We start from the raw sequence: 26,389 nt of genomic DNA, 5'->3' as shown, positions 1-26,389 counted from the left end.
ATTAAAGACACTGTCTTTTTTCCAGTGGATAGTCTTTCCTGATTTGTCAAATATTAGTTGACCATAAAGTTGAGGGTCCACTTCTGGATTCTCTATTCTGTTCCATTGATCTATGTGTCTCTTTTTGTGCCAGTACCACACAGGCAGGGCAAAATGGCGGAAGAGTAGAGTCCCCAAGTCACCTGTCCCCACCAACTTACCTAGATAACTTTCAAATCATCCTGAAAACCTAAAATTCAGCCTGAGATTTAAAGAGAAAACAGCTGGAATGCTACAGTGAGAAGAGTTCACGCTTCTATCAAGGTAGGAAGACGGAAAAATATAAAGAAATATAAAAACATCCAACGGAGGAGGGGCCCCCACGAGAAGCTGGGCTAAGTCCGCATGGCAAGTGCCCCCAGGACAGGAAAGTCCAGTCCCGGAAAAGCAGAAACTTTATTTCTTCTTTTATTTTTTGGTTGATCCATTCATTCTTTAGTAGGATGTTCTTTAACCTCCACGTATTTGGGGTTTTTACAAATTTTTTTCTTTTGGTTGACTTCTAGTTTGACAGCAATGAGGTCAGAAAAGATGCATAGTATCACTCTGATCTTCTTGAATTTGTTTAGGCTTGTTTTTTGTTCTAATATGTGATATATTCTGGAAAAATGTCTCATGTGCACTTGAAAAAAATGTGTATTCTGCTCTTGTTAGGATGGACTGTTCTGAATATAGTCATTTAATCCATCTGATCAACTATGCCATTGAAAGTCATTGTTTCTTTGTTGATTATTTTGTTTAGATGATCTGTTGATTGATGTAAGTGGGGTGTTAAAGTACTCTATTATAATTTTATTATTGTCAGTTAGTTCCTTTATGTTTATTAACTATTTAATGTATTTTAATGTATTTCAGTGCTCCCATGTTGGGTGCATAAATATTTACAATTGTTATATCTTCCTTTTGGATTGTCCCCTTCATTACTATAGAGTCCTTCTTTGTCTCTTGTCAGTCTTTGTTTTACAGTCTACTTTTCCAATCTAAGTATTGCTACTCTGGCTTTCTTTTGATATCCATTTGCATTATAAATGTTTCTCTATCCCCTCACTTTCAATCTGCAGGTGTCTTTAGGTCTAAAATGAGTCCCTTGTAAGCAACATATAGATGGGTTTTCTTTTTTTATCCATTCCCTCACCCTATGTTTGTAAAATGTAGTTTAAAAAAAATAGGAGAAATCTCAGGATATTGATATGCCGATGAAAATGATACAGTACACAAAAAATAACAATAATGAAGATAAGGGGAAGAATTGCTGAAGCAATATCCTTGAGTAGGTGAGAGGAAATGGGATGTAATGTGCAAGTAGAAAGATTAACCTCAGATAAGACAAGAAAGGGTTCATCTAGTAAAAGGAGGAAAGAAAAAGTATGTAAGGTCAGAGAGGTTAGTGGGTGGATACAGTGGTGAAGCTTATAGAAGTACCTTCCAATTGTTTCTATTTTTTCTACTTATTGATTATATATTACCTAAAAGCCCTTATGTGAAGCAACAAAAACAAAGACAAATTAGCATAGTCCCAGCCTTGAGAAGATTTCTTATTTGCTTAATTCTTAACTTTCTTATTTCTTACTCTATGAAAGAGTAGATGGAGGTGCCTGTAAACTCAGCCTTGAGAAGATTTCTTATTTGCTTAATTCTTAACTTTCTTATTTCTTACTCTATGAAAGAGTAGATGGAGGTGCCTGTAAACTCAAACAGGTCCCAAAAAGGTCCAAACAGGTCCCAAACAGGTCCCAAAACTCAAAAAGGTCCCAGCCTTGAGAAGATTTCTTATTTGCTTAATTCTTAACTTTCTTATTTCTTACTCTATGAAAGAGTAGATGGAGGTGCCTGTAAACTCAAACAGGGAAGGCAAGAGGAAGATCAGAGTTAAAATCACTACGCATGGGGCACAATGCATTTGTGGTACCTCTCAGACAATCTCCTTTATAACTGTACAGAACTGAATTTAGTTATAATTACATAAGATCAATATTATTACAACTCATCAACTCCTTCTCTATTACTATTAAAAAATAAAAATAGTATATATATATATGTGTGTGTGTGTATGTATATATATGTGTGTGTGTCATTTCTTCCAAATTTCTGTTCTGTCCAGTGAGACTCAAAATTCTAGCAATGAATTATTAGTTTAAGAATGTCACTCACTTGCACAAGACAACCTACTATTCCTAAATATTTATAAATATTAGGAGAAAAAACTATGTTGAAGATATCCAAAAATGTCCTGTTCCTAACATGGTAGGAGCTAATTTATGTTTGTGACATCATAATATACAGATAATTTGTACATGGGTATGATTCAAGTTAGAAGTCTATAGAAGATTGGTAGGTTATGAAATCTCCTTGTATATTATGGTAATTTACCTTCACATTATTTCATTGTTATAGATTCTGAAGTTCTCGATAGCTTCTGAAAAAAAAAAAAAACATGCAGTGATATTATATGGTTTTGTTGCCTATTTGGTTTCAGAAATTAAAAAAAAAATAAATCAAAATTAACATGGAAAAATCTGAACCTACTAGGCAGTTAAGCACTTGAAGATAATCAATCAGTGTAAATATGAACAGTTATGTGTTAACAATGGACTAATACTGTTGAACATTACATTTTTTTCTGCAATAGGTTTTCAGCTGCACAGGAGGGACACTAAAATTCATTCCTAATAATATCCAGTGATATTCTTAGAAAACCATAAATGACGTTTTGGAGAACACCAGCACTGTGCAACTACAATCTAATCCAGATTTGATAAAATATTGTAACAGAACTCTGAATTTCAGGTCCATAAACCAAAGTATAGAAAGAGCTTTTCCCTTTTCCCCGAACATTCCATCATACCTAACTCCTGTGACTGCCTTAGTTCAGGCTGCCAGGACTATTATAGTAACTTTTAAATTTACCTTTCTTCCTCAGGCCTCTAACCTTTCAATATCTTGTATATATTTTTATGCAAGTCATTTTCCTGAAGCATAGCTTGAATCACATTACTCCCTCCTTAAAGACCTTCAGTAACTCCTCAGTGCCTTTAGAATGAGATAAAGTTTCCTCAACGTGGTCACAATTACAGTAGGAAAAGAGAAGGTAGAACCGTATGAAATCTAAATACTTTGTCAAAACACAGAGTTAGCAAAAACCAAAGGTAAATCGAAATCCAGAGCTATCTGATTGCAAAATATATGTTCTTTCCCTTCTACCACACTGCCTCTACTGTGCAACATGCCATGGGGCTGGGCACAAAAGTACATGTCCAAAAAATATTCATTGATTTTTTTTGTTGTGGTGTGGTTGCTGCTAATTAAATTTTGTACGGGGCACCTGGGTGGCTCAGTCAGTTAAGCATCTGCCTTCAGTTCAGCTCATGATCCTAGAGTCCTGGGATGGAGCCCCGCATTGGGCTCCTTGCTCACAGGGAGGCTGCTTCTCCCCCACTCTCTCTGCCTACCGCTCCTCCTGCTTCTGCTCTCTCTATAAATCTCTCTCTCTTGCTCAGTCTCTCTCTCTCAAATAAAATCTTTGTAAAAAAAAATCTTGTACAGAAGCCATCACTGTACATAATTAATAATAAATGTCTGCTGAGCAAATGAATGAAAGTTCAAAGAAGAAAATGAAACTCTTTTTTTTTTAATTTTTATTTATTTATGATAGACACACACAGAGAGGGAGAGAGGCAGAGACACAGGCAGAGGGAGAAGCAGGCTCCATGCACCGGGAGCCTGATGTGGGATTCGATCCCGGGTCTCCAGGATCGCGCCCTGGGCCAAAGGCAAGCGCCAAACCACTGCGCCACCCAGGGATCCCAGAAAATGAAACTCTTAAGGAAAATTGGAACCTACAGACATAGATATTAAAGGAATACATCCACTGTGCCGCTTCAATTATAGTCATTCCCCTTCTGTCACACTGCTAAAACATTCATAACTAACATTTGCTGAATTCTGATAATTTGGGCATAGTAATACATCCAAGGTGGAACAGGAGGGAGAAATATCCATAGGAGCCCCTCTACTCATGATTGCTAGCTACTCACACCTACACTCTGGAGCTGTTAAGAGCAGGAGCCACAGGGCTATATGCATGGATGTGTACATTTGGAGACAGCTATGACATGATGATGATACACTAAATATATCTACATGCAATACATAGATGTATTCATCAACATTTTTCTCACCTAAAGAACAATGATATGCAGGTGCAAGCCTAGGAAGAATAGAGTGCAAGATCACTCACAAGTGGCTCCACATAACCTATGAACATTGATATTTAAGGAAAAGGGCACTAGGCCAAAGGGTTATTGTAGGAATGCTGACATTAGGAAAACTATTGAAGTATCTCAGCATGTAACACTAAAGTGTTTAAAATTTATCACCTATCCTGTTACACAAATGATCTTTTCTCTTTCTCCTGGGTTTCCTTAATATTAATTTTCTACCCTTAGATGAATTAATTTTCTTTCACTCATTCCACATTTACTGGAGAGCTACTGTGTGCCAGATATTATACCAAGCTACACTGTAAAAAAGAGAGTCTAAGGGAAGCCCTTGTCCTCCAACAGCTGAAAATCTGCATGTAAATAAATCATTACAGGGCAATGAGAGAAGTAGATATAAGAATCTTCCAGACGAAAGATATGGGAGATAAGCCAGATCTATAACATTTAATGGACCAAAAAGTGCATCATGTGTAAGAATCTTAAACAATAGCTGTAAAAGTATCAGGTCAGAGGAGAATCATAGAATTCTAGGATGTTCCATCTCTAAGAGAACTATAATTAATTTCCATTTTAAAAAAAAGTTAGAGTGCCAGGATGGCTTAGTTAAGTGTCTGACTCTTGATTTGGGCTCAGGTTATGATCTCAGGATCCTGGGATTGAGCCTCACCTTAGACTCTGTGTTTAGCAGAGATCTGCTTGAGATTGTCTCTCCCTCTCCGTTTGCCCCTCCCCCTACCCATGCACAAGCACTCACTCACTCTCCCTCTCTCAAATAAATAAATCTTAAAGAAAAAAAAAGCTACTACTGGCAAAGTAAGTACCAACCACATGTGTCAGGCTCTGATGATGCACAAATAAACCGTGGTCTCTGCCTACCTCACAAAACAACCCAGCAGAAAAGCTCATGACTACCCATTAGTAGGCAGAAGGCATTAAAAAGTGTACGAATACACAGAAAAAAAATAAAGCTGAAAATTTTTATTAGTATAGAATGTCACATCACTAGGATGAGATTTAAAACCACCTCTCGATTAAGAGATACTCTCCTGCTATAAACTATGGAATATTATTTCATCAACTATACCTCTGAAAAGGCATGTGCAAGCACCACATGACAAAACTGTTTACCCTTACTCCTTCCATTCTCCGATGACATATCTTGATATTACCCCTTGTCTACAGGTAAAAATAACAACTCATCTTTGGTAACTCTATCACACCCTATACAAATTCTACTCACTTGTATTTGATTCATTAATTTATTCATTCTCTTACTTGATGAACAAGTATTTTCTGAGCACTCATTATGCCAAGACAGCATATACGTGCTGAGAATATAAAGCATTCAACAATACAGACACAATCCTGTTCTCATGGAGCTTACATTCTAGAGGAGACATAATAATCAAATTTATTAATAAATAAATAAATACATACATACATACAACAAATCTGCTAATATAAATGCTAAGAACAAAAATAAAATGGATTAAGAGGGATGGGAGAGATGAAAAGAAAGTACTATACTAGTTGTGTAGCCAGTAAAGACCTCCCTGATATAGTAACATTTTATCAGAGACCTGAATGAAGTGAAAAGATCTTGGCAGTAAAGCATTTCAGGCAATAGAAGTGCAAAGTCCCTGGAGTGAGAACATGCATAGTGTGTATTTAAAGAACAGTGAGATAAGAGATGCTGATGACTTGAATACTATCAGCCTCTGTAGCTTCCTAGTGCAATTACCTGAATTCCCCATCAGACTGAGCTCCTTGACAGCATCAATCCAATCTTAGTTACCTGTGAGTACCCACTGCCTCGAACAGAACCAAACAGCTGGACACTCAATAAATATTTGAGTAATTAATGAGTAAGGATCCAATCCTCTCTCCCTTGCTTGATTTACTCCCTGGTATTATTGATAGATATGCACTACATCCTTCACTGGAATTTGAGTTTTCCTGAGAGTAAGGACTATGTCAGATGTATCTTTTCCTCTTCCTCCTGTCCCACACCTTCCTCTACTTCCTGGCAAGTGTTGTACAAATATAATACAGGACCAACAGAAATAAAACCATTGAAGGGATATCTTGGTACTGTGCTATCAAAAGTCATCTGGAATAGGGAATAAAGAGCAGAAATCCTAGATCAAAATTCTCTGTGGAAACAAATAGTACAAAAAATATTGAAACAAAGATAAGGCAAACACCAAATTTCTATTACTACCACCTCTGACTCTCACCTGTACCACTTTACAGATACAACTAGAGTGACAGTATTCTCACAATTAAAGTATGTTTTCAGGATCTACTGCTGGGTCAGTAGGACAGTGATCCCAGAGAAGAAAGCCAGGGGGTCTCATGTATAGTGCTTAAAAAACAGAAAATGCTCAGCCATGATTTCAAGCTGAAAAGGATCCAAAAGGCCTATCTGTAGGCAGTAATAGACCAAGCATAATTGTCACTTAGTGGTCCAGGGAAATCTGTCTATTCATATCTGGATCTCAAATAGTGATTGGAAAAATTACAAAGTAAATCTGAATATAGACATGGTAAAAAAAAAAAAAAAATCAGGCCACCCCACCCAGATTCCAATCACAAGGGCAAGGGTTCAGGCAATATCCCAAGCTTAAAGAGATAATTCTAAAATTCTAAGCTAAGTAAAACAATGGCACAAAAAAACTAGGTATCAAGAAAGAATCCAGTGCTGTAGACTTATACCAATGGAAATAAAGCAAGAAATGCTACAATTTATAGACAAGGGCCCAAGTTTTTGTCTCTTACACATCAGATAGCAAGGCAGCAACTAGTGGCTACTTAGCAACAACTCTGATACTTCTCACAGACATTATCCTCCGGTCAAGATTGGCTCAGAGATAAGGCATATTGGGATAAAAGGCAATGCCCATCAGCAGTGTATCTAACTACTGGGAACCAAGAAGAGTAAAGGTATGTATGGCAGCTGGTCCACAAACTCAGAGATCTGTCAAGCCAGACAAGGCACTGCAGTCTGGCAAGCCCAACTATAAAAGAGATGTTTATTACTTTCCTTCTATCCACAGCCCCTTCTTAGAGAATATGTACTACTCACAGCCCTTAAAAGGGAGTCTTATATATCAAGACTATTCTCTTTAATCACAACTGACCAGACCCAAGCTGAACCAATAACATTATCCCTCTGATAATTTAGAATTAAAATATAAGACTGAATTTATTAGATAATGTTGAGAAGGCCAAAATCAACCATAGAGCAAGCAAAAGCCACAAAAAGCTGGGAACACAGGGAAAACAAGATCATACCGGCCCAAGAATATATGGAAGGAGGAAGAGGCTAGCCTGAAAATTTTCCAGTTTCATTTATGTCTACATATGGATTAAAAATATTTGTTGACTAGTAACTGATAATTCTTGGATAAAATTTCCCTTGGAAAATAGTGTCGTTCTTTAGAATTTTGGGTATCTTTAATAACATATAATTCTCATTTGCTATACTATTATTTATAGTCCTGGGTTAAATATTCAGATTCAATTATACTCATTCTATTCCTAAATGCCCAAATGATATTAAATTATACTTTAAATATGATCCAATACTACTGGATCCACAAATCTCAAGAAGAAGCATTAAAAGAACAAAACTACATACCCTCCCCTTCAGCAATGAGCATACAAATTTTACTTATAAAATTGCTTCCATATTTTACCCTGTTTAGATGTATAAAAGGTTAACATCTAATTCCATTTACAATGCTGATCCAGCAAGAAAGAAATTAATTTGGCATTAGAGTAGTAACATCAATTTCCCATGTATCTGAAGTAATGCATTTACTGGAAAGAGATTAATATCAATTCCATAAATCATTCACATGCTTTTTCCGGAGTTGGAGACATCTGAGTAATGTCATATATGTGAGCTGATATCACTTTGTGCATACTCCATTCATTAATCTATGCCTGGGGTTGCAGAATAGTTGTCAGAAGAAAATCTAAAACTTGGAAAAGAATCCATCTTTCTGTTCTTAATTTTTTGTGACTTGTTTTAGGTAAGGTAAGCCAAATGTTACCTGAAAAGTGATGACATTGATCTGTACTGGCAGCCTGTGTTTTCAGGGGGAAAAAAAATGTTTTTAAATCAAACGTGGTCAATTGTCATCCTAGTGGTAACAACCACTTAATACACATATGATAAGACAATGTATAAATGTCAGTGTAAGGATTCCATTAAGGATCCTCAATAAAATGCTGACTGAAAAGAGAAGTGAGTCTGAACCTCTCCTGTAAACATCAACTCTTCCTTGTTACTGATGAACTTCATAATCACATAATCTTGTTTGTGTCAGGGTTCCCCACAGATATAGAACCAATATATCTGTGTATCTGTGTGTCTGTGTAGAAAGAAATTTATTATAAGGAATTGGCTCATACTACTATGAAGGGTAACAAGTCCCAAGATCCACAGTTAGCAAACTAGAGTTCTAGAACAGCCAATGGTGTAGTTCCAGGCAAATGCCAGCCATCTTAAAACCTTGGAAGAGCCAATGTTTTAGTTCAGCTAAACACAGAAAATAACTGATGTTCCATCTCAAGACACCCAGACAAGAAGAGTTTTCCCTTAGTAAGGTTCAAGCCTTTTTGTTATATGAAGACTTTCTACTGATAAGGCTGTCCCACATTAGGAAGGGCAATCTGCTTTATTTAGTTTACCAATTTAAATGTTAATCTTATCCAGAAATACCTTCACAGACACACCCGGAATAATATTTTACCAAATGTCTGGGCATTCCATAGCCCAGTAAAGTTGAAACATAAAATGAACTTCTACAGTACTTCAGAGATCATCTACCAACCCCCAAAATACAGGCCCCAGACTTCATCATTACAAAGCATGAGAAAAACAAAATCCAGATGTGACCTTAGTGCTCCTAATGCCCAGTAAATATTAGTTATTTTTATTGATACAATTGATACAATTATTTTGATACAATTGAGAAATAAATTAACCTAAACTTAAATCTTCCATTACAAGTCATACGTGGCCAACAAAACAGCAGGATAAAAGGAAGTATGTGATCCAAAGGAAAGAACCCAAGCCTTTGAGTCAGATGAAGGTCAAATCCTGGCTCTGTCATTTACTAAAAGTAAATTAAATTTTGACCCTCAGCTTCCTCACCTGAAATACCGCCCATTTCAAAACATCCTTAGAATTAGAGATAAGGTCTATAATGTTTCTTCCATAGTACCTCGCATGTAATAGCTATTCAATATTTCCCTAACACGTCGTTATGTGTTCACTTTCAGGACACTTGGGAGAATTCCACCTTTTGCCCTCCTGAATACAGACATGGCCATAGTACACGTTTTTGCCAGTAAACTGTGAATGGAAATTATTTGTGACCCATCCAAGGGTTTTTTATTACTTGCCACAAATTCACAAAACCAAAAGTCCTTATATTTTATAGTATGTTAACAATTTACAGAATATTTCCCTGTCTTCTATCATATGCCTGTAATAGTAGTATTGCCGACTAGGCAGGACAGGCTCCATTACTCCATTTTAGTGATTAGATCACATACTGAGAGAGGTTAAGTGAGTTGCCCAAGGCCACATACATAAGTGCCAGGTCTTCTGATTCCCAGGCTGAGGAGACATATCTAGAAAATCACACTGAGAGTAAACTATTTTGTAAAATAATTTATTGACATGTTGATTTGCTTTGGTGTTTTGTATATGATACCCCACATTCTATCTCCCCCCACTCTAGACATAACCCCCTACTACACAAACAAAAACATACACACACCATACACATTCTTCTCCAGGCCCTTTCAGATCTCTTGCCTCAGGGGAGGTTCATGACAGTAAAAAGGCAGAAGTAGTCTCTAACATTGTCCTTCCTCACGTTAGCCATAATTATACTGGTAGAAAAGGGGACTAACATTGGAAACAGAAAAAGGGAGGAAATAGTCCCACACATTAATAAAGTGATAAACATCAAGGATCCCATGAATGGTGGAAGGAAGAGGTATTCCCTGGCAGTCCTCAGCAGGGCATGGCTGCAAGGGCACCTAGGGAAGAATTCTGAGCACTAGGGCTCTGGGTCTAGGCAAAGGCCTCCATAAAGATTCCCATTCCCAGCTTGCAGTAAGCATTTGCCTTTAAGGAGCCACATGAGCTTGGATGATAGGAATGTTTGTGTCAGGCAGCCCTGGTGGCTCAGCGGTTTAGCGCCGCCTACAGCCGGGGACATGATCCTGGAGACCTGGGACGGAGTCCCATGTGGGGCTCCCTGCATGGAGCCTGCTTCTCCCTCTGCCTGTGTCTCTACCTCTCTCTCTCTCCTCTCTGTGTATTCTCATGAATAAATAAATAAAATCTTAAAAAAAAAAAAAAAGAATGTTTGTGTCTAGACATTTCAAAATCAGAAGACCTCATCTCATATGCCTCTTGATGTTTTAGGTAATGGTAGGGAAGAGACAGAGCCTCAGTGAAGATGGAAAATTGAATTTCCCAAAATCCCAATGAGGTGGAGGACAAGAGTCAGATTAATTTGATTTAAATAAACTAAAATAATTTGACATTGTTGCTGAGCATATGAACTAGAATCCACACCTACAACATACAAACAGGTCAATGTACTTCTAAAACATATACTTTCTTTTTTTAGAGAACAAACTGAGGGTTGCTGAAAGGGAGGTGGGTGGGGGATGGATTAAATGAGTGATGGGTATCAAGGAGGGCATTTGTTATGATGAGTACTAGGTGTTATATGTAACTGATGACACTAACTTCTACTCTTGAAATCAATACTATACTATATGTTAGCTAACTTGAATTTAAATAAAAACTTGGAAGGAAAAAAAACAATATATACTTAACTGTCAATTTCAAACCTATGACATTTTGCTGACCATTCCTAAAGGACTAAGTTCTCCAAATCCACAAATGTCACATTTCTCCATCAATTTCTAGATATCCCAGTTATCTACCTTCATCAATGAGGAACAATATATAGTATGGTATGGTATGGTATGGTATGAATACATGTAATTAGCATTCCCAGATGAGATATTCAAACCCTGAACCAGGAGTGAGTTAAAGCTCCCCGTGTGATAACAGTTACACTCCCATCTACTCCATTTAAAGGGTCTCAACTTGCTGTACTATGAACTATTATAGCACATCACACTGGCTATTTGCTTATACACCAATTTGGAAATATTCCAGTTGTCATGAGTAAGGCAGCAAATAAATGGATCAATGTTGAATAACCAGGAACTAAGGGATATGAGCACAGGCTCGGAGGTCAGATAGGCCTGAGATGAATTCCAGATTCAACCATTTGGTAGTTGTGTTCAGGTAAGCATGTCACTTAACTTCTCTGAACCTCAATTTCCTTTTCCAAAAATAGGAATAAAATGCTTGTACTCCTTTTTGTCTAGGATTTATGAGACCATAATAGATGTGAAGACAATTTGTTAATTATAAAATGCTATGTAAATATTAGGAATTATTAGTTTTATTTTCCATCAGAACCTAAGGTTTACCAGGAGTAACACATGGTGAGTTTTTACGAGTCCATGTTATCTAGTGTACTCTGTGAAGAGAAAGTTACCAGGAAGCCTCTATATTTATTTACTTATTTATTTATATAACATTCATTTAAGTAACATGCATTGAGTATCTATCATTGCCATTGTTTTAAGCATTCAATATTTAACTATATCCACATCAATTTCTCAGTGACCAATTAGAAGTTCTTCTGTTGATCATCTGTATGACTTCTTTGGGAAAATGTCTATTTGGGTCCTCTGCCCATTTTTTAATCAGATTGAGTCTTTTGTTGTTAAATTTTTTATATATTTTAGATATTAACCTTCTATCAGATTTATCATTTGCAAATATCTTCCCTCATTCAGTAGGTTATCTTTTTGGGTTTTTTTTTTTTTTGATGGTTTCCTTCACTATGCAAATTTTTTTTATTTTCATGCAATGCCAATAGTTTATTTTTGCTTTTCTTTACCTTGTCTGCAGACATCTAGAAATTTCTTTACCTTGTCTGCAGATATCTAGAAAAATATTGCTACAATATTTTTTTTACAATATGTCAAAGAAATTACTGCCTATGTTCTCTTCTAGAATGTTTATGGTTCTGTTTTGAGTTTATTTTTATGTATAGCATAAGAAAGTGGTACAGTTTCATTTTTTGCACATAGATGTCTAGTTTTCCTAGCACCATTTATTAAAGAATACTGTCTTTCTCCTACCACATATTCTTGCTTCGTCATAGATTAATGGAGCATGTAAATATGGGTATATTTCTAGGCTCTCTATTCTGTTCCATTGGACCCTTGTCTATTTTTGTGCCAGTACCATACTGTTTTGATTACTATAGCTTTGTAGTATATCTTGAAATATAGGCTTGTGATACCTCCAGCTTTGGTTTTCTTTCTCAAGACTGATTTGGCTATTCAGGGTCTTTTGTGGTTCTGTACAAATGTTAGGATTATTTGTTCTAGTGCTATGAAAAAGCTATTGGTATATTGATAGGGGTTATGCTGACCCCGTAGCATGGACCCTTTAACAATATTAAATCTTACAATACGGGATATGGTATATCTTTATATTTGTTTGTGTCATCTTCAATTGATCAATGTCCACACTTTTCAAATTTAGGTATTTCATCTCCTTGGTTGAATTTCTTTCTAGGTATTCTATCCTTTTTGATACAATTACAAATGGGATCATTTCTTAGTTTCTCTGCTACTTTGTTATTACAGTCTATAACCTAATTGAATTTATTTATTAGTTACAGTTTTGGTGGAGTCACTAGGCTTTTCTATATATAGTACTATGTCATCCACATATAATGAAATTTTTTCTTCTTCCTTACCAACCTGTATGTCTTTTGATTTCTTTGTCTTATCTGACTGCTATGGGTAGGATTTCCTGTAGTTTGTTAAATCAAAGTGGTGAGAATGGATATCCTAATCATGTTGCAGATCTTAAAAGAAAAGCTTTCAGTTTTTCACCACTGAGTATTATGTTAGCTGTGAGTTTTTCATATGTGACCTTTATCATGTTGAGTTATATTCTGGCCATGCTCACTTTGGCCAGAGGTTTTATCATAAATGGATACTGAACTCTGTCAAAAGGTTTTTCTGCATCTACTAAGATGATTCCATGGTTTTTATACTTCCTCTTGTTAATGTGGTGTATCATATTGATTGATTTTTACATATTAAACCATCTTTGCATCCCTGGAATAAATCCAATTTGATTGTGGTGAATGATCTTTTTAATATATTACTGATTTTGGTTTTCTAACATTTTCTTGAGGATTTTCATGTTCATCAGAGATACCGACCTATAGTTTTTGGGGTCTTTTTTGGAGGGGGGTTTTAATCTCTCTGGTTTTAATATCGGGGTAATGCTTGCATTGTAGGATGAATTTAGAAGTTTTCCTTCCTCTTCTATTTTTTGGAATATTTTTGAGCAGAATAGGTGTTAACTATTAAGTCTTTGGTAGAATCCACCTGGTAAGCCATCTGGTTCTGGACTGCTTGTTAGGAGTTTTTTGATTACCAATTTAATTTCATTATAAGTAATCAGTCCATTTAAATTTTCTATTTCTTCCTGATTCAGTTTTAAAGATTATATATTTCTAGGAATGTATTCATTTCTTCTAAGTTGTCCAATTTTTGGCATATTATTTTTTATAATATTCTTTAAAAATTCCTTCAATTTCTATGAATTAGTTGTTATTTCTCCTCCTTCCTTATGATTTTGAGTCCTCTCTTTTCCTTGAGGAGGCTAAAGATTTATCAATTTAGCTTATCCTTTCAAAGAATCAGCTCTTGGTTTCATTGATCTTTTGGTTTTTTGTTTGTTTGTTTTTGTTGTTGTTTTTTTTTTTTTTTTTTTTTTAGTTTCTATTTACTTCTACTCTAACCTTCATTACTTACTTTCTTCTACTAAATTCGGGCTTTGTTCTTTTTATAGTTCCTTTAGGCATAAAGTTATGTTCTTTCAGATTTTTCTTGTTTCTTAAGATAGTCCTGTATCACTACAAACCACCCTCCTAGAACTACTTTTGCTACATACCAAAGATTCTGGACTACTGTGTTTCCATTTTCAATTGTTTCCATTTTTTTTTTTATTTCCTTTGATTTCTTAGTTGACCTACTGGTTATTTAGTAGCACTTTATTTGCTCTCCATGTGCTCATGGTTTTTTCTAGTTTGTTTTTCATAACTGTTTTCTAGTTTTACACCACTGTGGTTAGAAAAGACACTTTACATAATTTCGATCTTCTTAAATTTATTGAGACTTGTTTTGTGGCTAACATGATCTATTCCGGAAAAATGTTTCATCTTCCCTCAAAAAGAATGTGTATTCTGCTATTATTTAGATGGAATGTTCTGTATATAACTGTAAAGTCCCTTTAGTCTAACAACATTCAAAAATCACTGTTCCCTTATTGATTTTCTGTCTGGATGATCCATCTATTGGTGTAACTGGGGTGCTATAGTCCCCTACCATTAAACTGATAAGAACAGATACTATACTTGATCTTAGCCAAAAGGAAGACAAGTGACTGTGACAAATAGTAGCTACACTTGTAGTGAGCATACCATAATGTAAAGATTTGTAGAATCATGTCCTACACATTGTGTGTCAACTATACTCAAATAAAATATATAAATAAAAGTTGTTTCTAAAGTCCGCTACTATGATTTATTTATTTATTTATTTATTTATTTATTTATTTATTTATGATACAGTAATAACTGTAAATTTTCCCTTTATGTCTGTTAATATTTACTTTGTGCATTTAGGTGTTTCTATGTTGGATGCATAGATATTTACATTTGTTTTATCTTCTTGTTAGATTAATCCTTTTATCATTATGTAATGTCCTCCTTTGTCTCTTGCTTTGTTTAAAACAGTCTTTTGTTTTAAAGTCCATTTTGTCTAGGGGTATCTGAGTGGCTCAGTCAGTTAAGCGCCTGCCTTCAGCTCAGGTCATGATCCCAGAGTCCTAGGATTGTGCCCTTCATCGGGCTCCCTGCCCAGCAGAGAATTTGCTTCTCCCTCTCCCTCTATCCTTTCCCCAGCTCATGCTCTCAATCAATCTCTGTCTCTCTCAAATAAATAATTACAACTTAAAAATCAATCGATCAATTAATTAATTAATTAATCCATTTTGTCTGATGTAAGTAGTGCTACCCTGGCTTCTTCCTCCCATGCTTCCATTTGCACGGAAAATCTTTTTCTATTCATTCATTTTCAGTCAGTGTGTGTCTATAGGTCTGAAATGAGTCTCGCAAAGGTAAGTATATGGATCTTGTTTTTTCATCTATTCCATTATCCTATGTCTTTTGAATGGGGCATTTAGTCCATTTATATTTAAAATAAATATTGGGGATCCCTGGGTGGCGCAGCGGTTTGGCGCCTGCCTTTGGCCCAGGGCGCGATCCTGGAGACCCGGGATCGAATCCCATGTCGGGCTCCCAGTGCATGGAGCCTGCTTCTCCCTCTGCCTGTGTCTCTGCCTCTCTCTCTCTCTCTCTCTCTCTCTCTCTCTCTGTGACTATCATAAATAAATAAAAAAAATTTTTTTAAGTAAATATTGAATTTTTTAAAGTAATTATTGATACTTAGTTACTGCAAATTTTTTGTTTTCTGATTATTTTTGTAGTTCTCCTTTGTTTCTTTCTTCTTCTCTTACTCTCTTTCCTTGTAGTTTGATGGCTTTCTTTAGTGTTATGCTTGGGTTCCTTTATCTTTTTTGTGTATATATCTATTATAGGTTTTTGATTTGTAGTTACCATGGGGTTCATATATAATATCCTACGTGTATAACAGTCCATATTGAGTTGATGGTCATCTAAGTTTGAACAGCTTAAAAGCACTAAATCTTTACACCCCTGTTCACATTTTATGTATGTAATGTCATATTTTACAGCTTATTTTATGTATCCCTTGAGTACTTTTGGTGGATATAACTGATTTTACTACTTTTGTGTTTTAACCTCCATATTGCTTTATAGGTGATTAATCCACTACCATTACTATATGTTTGCTTTTACCAGTGAAATTTTTCTTCAACAATTGTCTTACTTCTAGTTATGGTCTTTTCTTTTCACTTAAAAAATTACCTTCAACATTTCTTGTGAGGCTGGTTTAGTGGTGATAAGCTCCTTTAACTTTTGTCTGGGAAACATTTTTTTCTCTCTTTCCATTCTGAATGATAATCTTGCAGGGTACTGTACTCTGGGTGTAGGTTTTTTTCCTTTCAGTACTTTGAACATATCACACCACTCCCTCTGGCCTGCAAAGTTTCTGCTGAAAAATCATCTGATACCTTTTGGAGTTTCCTTGGTACATAACTGTTTGCTTTTCTGTTGCTACTTTTAAGAGTCTCTATCTTTAGTTTTTGCCATTTTAATTATTATGTGTCTTGATGTGGACATCCTTGAGTTCAGCTTGTATAATGTTCTCTGCATGTTCTAGCCCTGGAAGTCTGTTTCCTTAGCCAGATTAGAAAAGTTTTGAGGTTATTATTCCTTCAAGTAAGTTTTATGCCTACTCCTCTTCTCTCTTCTCCTTGTGGGATCCCTATAATGTGAATATTATTATGCTTGATAATGTTGCAGAGACCCCTTACCTTGTTCTCATTTTTCATTACTTTTTCTTTTTGATGTTGAACTTGGGTATTTTCTATTACCCTACCTTCCTGATTGTTAGTCGTGCATCTGAATCCTCCAATATGCTGTTGATTCCCTCTAATGTATTTCTCATTTCAGTTATTATACTCTTGAGCTCTGGCTATATTTTTTTTCCTATCCTTTGGTTGAAGTTCTGAATCTATTCACTCTTCTCTCAAGTCTGGGAAGTAGCTTTATGATCATTACTTTGAACTTTTTATCAGGCATTCTGTTTATTGCTATTTTGATTAGCTCTTTTTCTGTGCTTCTGTCTTATTTTTCATTTGGGACATATTCTTTTGTCTCCTCATTTTTTCTAATTCTTCATGTTTATTTCTATGTAGTAGTTAGGTCAGATATATCTCCTGGTTTTGAAAGAAATCATCTTATGTAAAAAAGAGGTCCTGTGGTGCCCTATAGCACAATGCCCACTGGTCACCAGAACCAGGCTCTACAGAAGTATCCTCTGTGTGCACTACATGTTCCCTCCTATTTTAGCTAAGCCACAATTGCCAGGGGCTCTCTGGTGAGTAGGGCCAGCAGTCAAAGTGGATTTTCTGCAATTAACCACTGTGACAACTGTGGGCACACTAAAGGGAGGGGCTTGCCCCCTGCATAGCCAGCTAAGAGGCCTAGCTGCCAGAACTGTGGGCAAGCTATTGTGTGGGGTTATCTTCCCCATGCCCCAAAACAAGAGTCACTTTGGAGAGGCACTGATCCCAGCCAAGTTGCCTGTCAGGTGTGGCAGGGCAGAAGTCACTTTGGAGGGGCATGTACAAAGTCAAGGCTGGAGAGCTGGTAAGGCAGGTCCATTGGAGAACACTAGTGTGAGGAGCATGGTGTTATCAAGGTATATGGAGTATATTAAAACTAGTTCCCACAAGCATCAGACTATCCAGGCTGGCATAGAGCAAGAAAAACAGTGACCACCAGCACTTTTGTTCCCAGAAAAACCTGCAGATCCCTGCCCCTCTAGCATATATCCTAAAATTAGTCAATAAATCTCCTTCACATATACCCCAGGCACTTTTCAAACTGCTGCTCCTAGGCTGTGTCTCAGTTCAAGTCATTTAGCATTCTGGCTATTTAAGGACAGAGTCTTGGTTTCCTAGAGTGTTCTGGCCCTCCTAGAGTTAAGCTCACTGATTTTTAAGCTCCTGGAGTTAAGTCCCACTGATTTTCAGTTATACCTTAAGGGAACTCATCTTCCAGTGCAGGTCCCCAGGAAGAGGTATGCCTAGCATGGGCTATGATCCTCATGTTCCTACATGCTTGTGATGTCCCTCCTGTTTGTAATTAGTTGCACCAGAGGTTTGGTTTCCAATGACATCTCTGTCTGTCTTAATCCTTTCCAATGTGGCCTTCTCTAGACACCTTTGGAACAGGAGAACTCAGGATCCTCCTTCTCTGCCATCTTCTATGCACTTTATCAAGTCATGGAAAGCTTTAAATTCTATGTTAAAAGGCTTGGGCTTTATTTCATAGATAATGAACATCCCTTGAAGATTCTTTTCTGTTCTTTTTTTAATTGTTCTTATCTAATTCTTAACAAGCTAATGCTATTTTTTGTTAGCATTAGCTAACAAAATGCTAAAAATTTTGTTAGTAATGCTAAAAATTAGCATTAGCTAATGCTTTTGGTCTGCTCCTATTGATTTTGATTCCATGTTACTCCATACACTATTTTCAAAACAATGAATCAATGAATGAATGATTATAAATGACTCTACCTTCTTTGTTGAAAAGAACTGTCATTTTCTTTTGTTTTTTTAAATAATCACTAGGTCCTCCTGTGACCTTATTTTCGAAGCTTGTATGAATATTCTGTATCACATGCTAAAAAATTATGGTTCCTATTTCTCTAATGAAAACAGAAAAAGGAGGAGGAAGAGGGATGTGGGGAAGAGGAGGAAAAGAAAGTTAATAATGTTGACATTTATGGAGTGTCTACCATATGTAAGGCATTTGATACATTAGGTGATCTTCACAACCATTCTATGAGATAGTTTATTATTTTACATATTTTAAAATGAAAAAAACGAATTTCAGAAAGGCAAGTATAATGGTTAATTTTATGTATCAACTTTGCTGGACTAAGGGCTTAGATATGTGCTCAAACCTTATTCTAGATACTTCTGTAAAACTGACATTTAAATCAGTGGATCTTGTGTATAGCAGATTGCCCTTCATAATGTGAGTGGGCCTCATCCAATCAGATGAAAGCCTGAAAAGAACAAAAGACTGACCTACTCCAAGCAAGAGGAAATTCTGCCAAGACACAGCCTTCCAACTTGAACTGCAACATCAGTTCTCTAGCTTTTCTGCCTGACAACATTCAAACTTAAACTGCAGCACAGCTTCTCCCCTCTGGGTCTCCAACCTGCCACTCTACCCTGCAGATTTTGGACTTCCCAGTGCCCATAATTTCATGAACCAATTCCTTAAAATAAATCTCTTTATTGCATAAAGATAGATAGATATACAGGCAAATGGATACTTTCCATTTCTCTGAAGAACCCTAATACAACACTAAGTATCTCAAACAAGGGCACCCAGGTAGTAAATAGAAAACCCAGAATTCAAAACCAGACCTGTTTCCAAAACTAAGACTCCACTAGACATGATTTCCAATGAAATAAATCTAAGCATTAAAATATTAAAAATAGGGGTGCCAGGTGGCTTAATCGGTTAAGCATCTGCCTTTGGCTCAGGTCATAATCTCAGGGTCCTGAGATCAAGCCCCACGTTGGGCTCCCTGCTCAGTTGGGGAGTCTGCTTTTCCCTGTGCCTCTGCTGCTCCTCCTGCTTATGCTCTCTTGCTCTTGTGCTCTAAGATAAATATTTTTGAAGTTTTTTTAAATGAAATCTACATTTACATACATTTTTAAACTATTTCAGTATCTCTTTCTGTAAATTTATAAGTAAAAACACCATTTCTTTCTTTTGTTGGCATAATCTTCATAAATAATTATGAAAATTGATAAAAGATTTTAAAAACCTTTTGTAATTTAACATACAGAAAAATTTTTTTAAAAACACACAAAACATATTGGGAAGAAATTAACCAGTACATATGGATATGAGCATTTGCTTCTAGATGTTGCAATGAAATCTGCCCTATGAGGTATTTCTTCCAACACATTTGTTTTAAGCAAGAATGTTCTGCTATATTTAAGGGACACTTGAAATATAAATGTTCTGTGACTGATGTGTAAATTATGAATAGAGTGACAACTGAAGACTAAGACAAGGCACTGAATCAGGCTAATACATCTATCCTTGGCTCCTTTAGGATATACTATATAAATGTGAATTAATGATAAAGCAAAGAATCATATCAGGTTTATTACTTCATCTATACTAACTCTATCCCTGTAGACAAAGACAGATGTAGAAGAACAGGCTATAGGAAAATGTCTCATTGATCCAAAAGAAAATGAAGATTTTTAGTTGAGCAGAAACTTACCAAACATTTTATACCTACTCTTTTGTTTTTAAGACTGCCATTTATTCCTTCATTCATGTATGTTTTAAGTGCCTATTAAAAGCTAGCCATTGTAAGACAAGGAAAGAAATCATTGTTCCTGACCTCAATGAGCCTTGTTTGCAGACAACAATAAAAATCTATGTTCCATAAAAGAAATATCAAAAAAAATTGTCGCTGGGAATTAGAAGAGGGAAATGTCATACAAGGCTCGAGGATCATAGAAAACTGCATGGAAAAAATAACTTCAAAGGTAGGCCTTGGGGATGATCCATTTTCAATAACAAGGAGAATAACATTATCAAAGCAAAAATAATAATGATTTAATACTGGATAATATGATAAAAATGAAAATGTATACATGAGAAGGATCATAGAGGTAGGGAATGCATTCACAACAAGGCTGGTATCTAGGGAACCAAGGAAATTTTAGATATTAAAATTATTTGTGGCCCTTTGAAAGCCCACAGTACATAAACAGATATACACTGTATTTGTAGAATTAAAGTTTTAAAGAGGTAAGGGGAGTAGAAAAATAAAATGTCTAAAAAGGCCCCTTAGCAAAGTGATAATGAAAAAGAAGTTAAGAAAATCTGAAGTAGAATAATAGGATTTAATGAGTGATTGAATGGGACGGCTAAAAAAAAGTCAAAAATTATTCTGGATGACCAAGAAATTATTGGAATTTTTGAAATTAAAAAGAAAATTCAGGGGCAACTGGGTGTCTTAGTTGGTTAAGCATCTGTCCTCAGATCAGGGCATGATCCTAGGGTCCTGGGATTGAGTCCAACGTTGGGCTCCCTGCTCAGCAAGGAGCCTGCTCTCCCTCTCCCTCTGCCTGCTACTTTCCCTGCTTATGCTTTCTCTCTCCCTCTCTATCAAATAAATTAATAAAAATCTTAAAAAAAAAAAAAAAAAGAAAGAAAGAAAAGTCAAAGGAGCTCTTCTGTTTTGAAGTTAGAACATGGGATCCCTGGGTGGCGCAGCGGTTTGGCGCCTGCCTTTGGCCCAGGGCGCGATCCTGGAGACCCAGGATCGAATCCCACATCAGGCTCCTGGTGCATGGAGCCTGCTTCTCCCTCTGCCTATGTCTCTGCCTCTCTCTCTCTCTGTGACTATCATAAAATAAATAAAAAAAAAATTGAAGTTAGAACATGAGAAGTTTGGTTTTGGGAATGACAGTTTAAAATATGAATAAAACAAATGGTTAGAGACATGATCAAGTAGATGAAATATGGAACTGGTGCTTTGAAAAGAGTTCAAGACTGATGATACTTTCCAAGACAGTGTTCTTCAAAATTTGGTCTGCTGGTCTACAAACTGTTTAGTATAGATTGCTCATAAAACAAGTAGAGTATGATTTTTTTATAGCCATTCGACATCCAAAATCATGACTTATGTACTATCTAGTTTAAAGAGTATAAACCAGTCTGGATGCTGACAAATTCATTAAGTGACTTGCATGTGGCATGAGTTCCATATAAGTCATATATAGCAGGGCCATATATAGAACCATGATATTGGAAATTAAAAAAGCAAAAACAGTTCTTAACCACAGATAGTTTTAAGAAGCACTGTACCACTATATTACTTATGCACCAATAATCATATAAAGATTCTGACATAATAAAAGTATATTCCACAGTTTCTAAGATGACAGGAAAACTTGTAAAGTGGCTAACAACAAGTAAGTACTTAAGAAGTTAAGCACTCTAATTTTTAAGCAAATTCTTACTATATGTACATAAGTGCATTTTATTGGAAGAGAATACATAGTTTTCATCAGATTCTCAAAAATTCCTATTACCTAAGGAAGGCTAATAACTATTGTAGTACAAATTACTGCTATTGTCTCTGTACCCTCAGCATCTGCCATATAATTCATTTATCCTTTTGACAGTTATTGAATGCCTAGTATATGTTAGGCTCTCGTGATAGAGCAAATAGACAAAGTAACTATACTTATTGTAGGGGAGGCAGATAAATAAACAAGTAAATGAACAAGCAGAGAATAAAAACAGATGATATGGTAGATGACTGAGTGGCTACTTTAGACTGGCTAATCACAGGTCTATCTGAAGAAGCAGTATGTAAGCTGAGATCTGAATGCCAAGATACAAAGATTTTGGTGGAGGAGGAGGAGGAGGATTAGTATTTCAGGAGGAAGAAATGCCTAGACCAAACAGCCGAAAGCAGAAACAAATCTGGCCTGCTCTATTAATAGGTAGAAAGTCACCGTGGATAAAGCATTATTAGGAAGAATAAGAATAGCCTAAGATAGTCAGAAAAATAATCAAACACCAGATCATGTACCATGTTGCAGTCAGGATAAGGAGTCTGGATTTCATTCTAATTTTGATGGGAAGACAATGAAATATTTTAAATAAGACAGGAATATGCTCAGATTTGAGTTTTAAAAGGATCATTCTAGATGCTTGTGCTAAGAATAGATAATGGGAGTGGTAGCACGTATGGAAGGAAACAAGAGGAATGGTGGTTCTAACAGATGGTGGTGGTTTGAATGAGGAAGACATATACTAAGAAATTAATGGATTCAGAATACTTATTGAGCATAATAATAATTCTCAATGGATGTATGGATAATGAATTATTAGATGTGATACTCGGTATTTTTAAAGATTATTTTAAAAAAAGATGATCTGAACCTTGGAGAATGCCTTTAAGGGTTACATGTGGATGAAAACAAGTCTGGTCAGTCAGAGAAGGAGATGAATAAGAACAATAGAGTCAATGCTGTCAGGAAAAAGGAGTGTCAAAAAGTAAGTGCAATCATTAGAAATGTCATATACTACAGAGAAATCAAGAGCTAAGACAAGACCACCAAATTACATGACTAATGTCTCGGGCAACGTTTCAGAGAACTTTCTTGCTGGAACAGAGAGGATACAAACCAGACTGAAAGGATAAAAATGTAATAGGTGTATAGAGACATTTCTATTTTTACTCAAATTCTTTCTAAAATCATCTTGTACATAATTTAATCTTACCCTGATGATAAAGAACAGATCTATTAAAGGTTATATGCTTAAATTTTGTTATTTACTTTTATTCAGCCTCTTCCCTTCTGTCAGCTTGTCAACTTTGATTTCTCACCAAGAGCATTCCTATCTTCTCAGGCTCCACCGGACCTGCAAACTTCCTGGACTAAAAATCCATGTCATCAAGATAGTTAAAGCTATCTAAATAAGAAGAAATAATCGCTAAATATCTCCTCTCAGAATTAAGATGCATGAACTTTAATGCATGTATTTTACAACTATTTTGGCTATTCAAAGGTTTCCCATCATCCTACCCAAGTTGTCAGCAATAGTCTCAAAAAATAAGTTTGCTGGATAAGTGTTTGTTTTCTATAAATCATTATAGTCATGCTAAATTCCTCAACTTTGCATTTTATAATCGAAGATCAATGGTCAGGAAAATACAATAAATCTGGTAATTTTCTACTCATTCTCACACTAATTCTTTAAACAAATATTTATTGAACACCTATCACCAGGCATTGTTCTAGGCACTAGGGAATGAAAGAAAAATTCTACCTTCATAGAATTTATATTCTAATGGAGGAGGCAGATAATAAATTTTTAAATATATAAATAAATAAGTAAAATTAATATTATATTAGTGATAAGTGCTAAGAAGGAAAAATAAAGCAGAAAGGGGATTAGGAAATGTCATGGAATAAGAGTTGAAATTTTACACATCTGAGCAAAAACTTGAAATGAGGGAAAAACATGCTTTCTGAAAGAATATTCCAGGCAGAGTATTAAAGTGGAATTCCTATATTACCTCCTCTAAAATGTCTTCCTCGGTGGTCTCCCACACCATCTCGCATCATCTATATACACAAAAATGAATCACTTCCCTTTCCAATCTTCCTTCACATTTCAATAGTGACCACTCTCTGCTAGGCATTTGGTCCTTCCAATCCACACAACAACCCTGTAAGATAAATATTGTCATGTCTGTTTTAAAGATGTACTGATACTGCTCAAAGTGAATGACAGAGCTAAGGTTTAATGCCTCTATCTCTCAGACTACAATGCTTCCTGCCTCTTATTTTCTGTAGCACGCAAAAAAGGACGGGGGGGAATTTTTACTTATTCAAAAAGCTCAGCCCTATCTGAAAGAAAATGGATTTTAAAATAAACAATAATTCCCCAAAACAAAGTGCAAACTCAGGGAGTAAAGTGAAATTAAATGGGTACATTTTCAAAACCAAACACTAAGGACTTAGGCCATGGGATAGGAACTCAGCAGTGGGCCAAAAATATTGTCACAAACATCTTAACATTCCTACATAATTATGGTTTGTTTTTGAATCTGAGTAAACTAGACCTCCCCCCCCCAAAAAAAACAAATCTGGGCAGCCCTTCAGTACACACACATAAGCTCTATTTTTTTTTAAAGATTTATTTATTTATTCATTCAGAGAGAGCGAGAGAGAGGCAGAGACACAGGCAAAGGGAGAAGCAGGCCCCATGCAGGAAGCCCGATATGGGACTCGATTCCGGATCTCCAGGATCACACCCCAGGCTGCAGGCAGCACTAAACCGCTGCACCACCGGAGCTGCCCATAAGCTCTATTTTTAAATGTAAAAATCTGGTCAAGAACATAACTCACTTACCAAGATAATATAAAAGAACTAAGCATGATCTAGCTCAGGAAATTGCTAGATGGACAACACTTTGAGCCACCAGTGTTAACTCTGACCATTAAAGAGCTTCCCCTAAGGTTCCAGCAATTTTTGGCATCTACTATGGCCTTGGGTTATGAGAAGCAATACATGGTAAGGTGAAAATCCATCCCCACCATTTACAAAAACCTCAAGGAATCACAGAATGAAGTTTCTTCCTTCAGCACTAAAACCTTAATCAGGGATGAGTCAGTAAAAGAGCCCATACCAGGTAAACCAATAAAATGAATGTATTACAGGAAACCAGTTGCAAAAGTTCTGGGAGAGCTGAAAGGCCAAATGGGTGAAAGTGGGGCAACACAGAGATTAACAATAGCAGGAAGTTTCTACTATAACCATAGATAAAGGGGCAAAGGCAGGAGGTGGTGATATCCTGAGAGTCAGAGCAATCCTACAAAGTTGGGATCACAAGGACACCAGAGTGGCTCAGCGGTTGAGTGTCTGCCTTTGGCTCAGGGCATGATCCTGGAGTCCAGGGATCCAGTCCCACATCAGGCCCCCTGTGTGGAGCCTGCTTCTCCCTCTGCCTCTGTCTCTGCCTCTCTCTCTCTCTGTGTCTCTCATGAATAAATAAAATCTTAAAAAAAAAAAAGAGCCATATATATGTAGAAATGATTCAGTAAGGTCAGAAATTTAAAGAACAAATGAAAACCCTGAAAAAATAGATGTTCGCTTTGTTTCAATTATGAGTCAGAAACAAATAACAGAATTAAATTCTTCACCTACAGTTTCATAGCTGCCAGTATCTCTCCAACGAATTTCTAGACACGGTGAAACACTTTATATTATATAACCATGCTGTTTTTTCCAAAATGTGCTTATTTTTTTTTCTCTAAGAGAGATAATGGCCTCATAAGGTAGCATATTCTGGCATGAAATGACAATATTAATATGAAGGAAATTTTTATCAGGTCTTAAATTAAAGATGTTATCAACTAAAAGCAATTGATTTTATTCTGAGGACAACAGGGAGTCATGAAACATTTTAAACAATAAAGTAATATGATCAGATGATTTGCATTTTCACTTTGGTGGCACTGTGGAGGATGGACCAAAGAGAGTTGGGGCTAAATTTGAGAGACCAGTTGGAAAGCTACTGAACAAATCCAGCAAACCTATTTAGGACGTTGTCAAGGGCTGAAGTTGTAGGGCTGAAAAGGTTGCAAGATTTTATAATCATTCATTTAATAACAGGCAGAGGGAAAACAGAGTACATTGCCAAATATCTCT

At 36.1% G+C, this 26,389-nt stretch overlaps 1 protein-coding gene and 1 pseudogene across 5 annotated transcripts in view; both read right to left on the bottom strand.

Moving 5' to 3' along the window:
* LOC112914739 (BEN domain-containing protein 5) overlaps positions 1-26,389 on the bottom strand; it is a 1,350,915-nt gene that overhangs the window by 1,170,966 nt on the left and 153,560 nt on the right. The window lies entirely within an intron of this gene.
* On the bottom strand, positions 14,642-14,848 carry LOC112915095 (U2 spliceosomal RNA; annotated as a pseudogene).

The sequence above is a fragment of the Vulpes vulpes genome, chromosome 10 (assembly GCF_048418805.1).
Source record: "Vulpes vulpes isolate BD-2025 chromosome 10, VulVul3, whole genome shotgun sequence".
Lineage (NCBI taxonomy): Eukaryota > Metazoa > Chordata > Mammalia > Carnivora > Canidae > Vulpes > Vulpes vulpes.
This window is presented reverse-complemented; position numbering and strand designations above follow the sequence as displayed.